Below are 1,743 nucleotides of genomic sequence, written 5' to 3'. Positions count from 1 at the left end.
TTGAGGATTTTTGCATCTTTGCTCATCAGAGTTACTGGCCGGTAGTTCTCTTTTTCTGTAGTGTCTTTATTTGGTTTTGGTATCAGAGTAATGCTGGCCTCATAAATTTGGACGCTTTCCTTCCTCTTTGAGTTTCTGGAATAGTTTGAGAAGAATAGGTGTTAACTCTTTAAATCATTAGTCGAATTCATCTGTGAAGCTGTCTGGTCCTGGAGTTTTGTTTGTTAGGAGTTTTTGATTACTGATTCAATTCAGTTACTGCTGGTAATTGAATTTTCTATTTATTTTTTATTAAGTTTTTGGAAGTTACATGTTTCTAGGAATTTATTTCTTCTAGTTGTACAATCTTTGTGGCATATATTTTTTCACACTATTTACTTATACTCCTTTGTGTTTCTGTGGTGTCAGGTGTTATTTCTCCTTTTTCATTCCTGATTTTGCTTATTTGAGTGTTCTCTCTCTCTCTTTTATGAGTCTGGCTAAAGATTGATCGATTTTGTTGATCTTTTCAAAGAATCAGCTCCTAGTTTCATTAATCTGTTCTTTTTTTTTTTCTTAGTTTCTATTTTATTTATTTCTGCTCTAATCTTTATTAGTTTCTTCCTTCTACTGGTTTGGGGTTTTGTTTGTTCTTTTCGTAGCTCCTTAAGTGTAAGGTTAGGTCATTTATTTGAGTTTTTTTGTTTCTTGAGGTAGGCTGAATTGCTATGAACTTTCCTCTTAGATACACTTTTGCTGCATCCCAAAGACGTTGACCACTGTATTTTCATTTTCATTTGTATCCATGTATTTTTTTAATTTCCTCTTTGATTTATTGGTTGACCCATTCGTTGTTTGGTGGTGTATTACATAACCTCCATGTGTTTATGTTCTTTCTAGATTTTTTCTTGTGGTTGATTTTCTAGGTTCATAGTACGTGGTTAGAAAAGATGCATATTTCAATCTTTTTGAGTTTGTTGCTACTTGTTTTGTGGCCTAATATGTGATCTATTCTGGAGAATGTTCCAGGTACACTTGAAAAGAATGTGCATTCTGCTGCTTTAGGATGAGATATTCTGAATATATCTGTTAAGGCCATATGGTCCAATATGTCATTCAAAGCTACTGTTTTCTTGTTGATTTTCTGCTTGTATTATCTGTCCATTGATGTAAGTGGTGTGTTAAAGCCCCCTACTATTTTTGTGTTACTGTTAATTACTTTCTTTATTTTTGTTATTAACTGTTTTTGTATTTGGGTGCTTTAATGTTGGGTGCATAAATACGTATAATTGTTATGTCTTATTTATTTATTTATTATTTTATTTAATTTTTTAAGTATTTTGTCAAATTAGTTTCCATACAACACCCAGTGCTCTTCCCCACAAGTGCCCTCCTCCATCACCACCACCTATTTTCCCCCCTCCCCCTTCAACCCTCAGTTCATTTTCAGTATTCAATAGTCTCTCAAGTTTTGCATCCCTCTCTCTCCCCAACTCTCTTTCCCTCTTCCCCTCCCCCTGGTCTTCCATTAGGTTTCTCCTGCTCTCCTGTTAGAACTATGAGTGCAAACATATGGTTTCTGTCCTTCTCTGCCTGGCTTATTTCACTTAGCATGACACCCTCGAGGTCCATCCACTTTCCTACAAAATGGCCATATTTCATTCTTTCTCATTGCCATGTAGTACTCCATTGTGTATATATACCACATCTTCTTGATCCACTCATCAGGTGATGGACATTTAGGCTTTTTCCATGTTTTGGCTG

This window comes from Suricata suricatta, chromosome 5 (assembly GCF_006229205.1).
Source record: "Suricata suricatta isolate VVHF042 chromosome 5, meerkat_22Aug2017_6uvM2_HiC, whole genome shotgun sequence".
NCBI classification, from domain to species: domain Eukaryota; kingdom Metazoa; phylum Chordata; class Mammalia; order Carnivora; family Herpestidae; genus Suricata; species Suricata suricatta.
Note: the sequence above shows the minus strand (reverse complement) of the source record.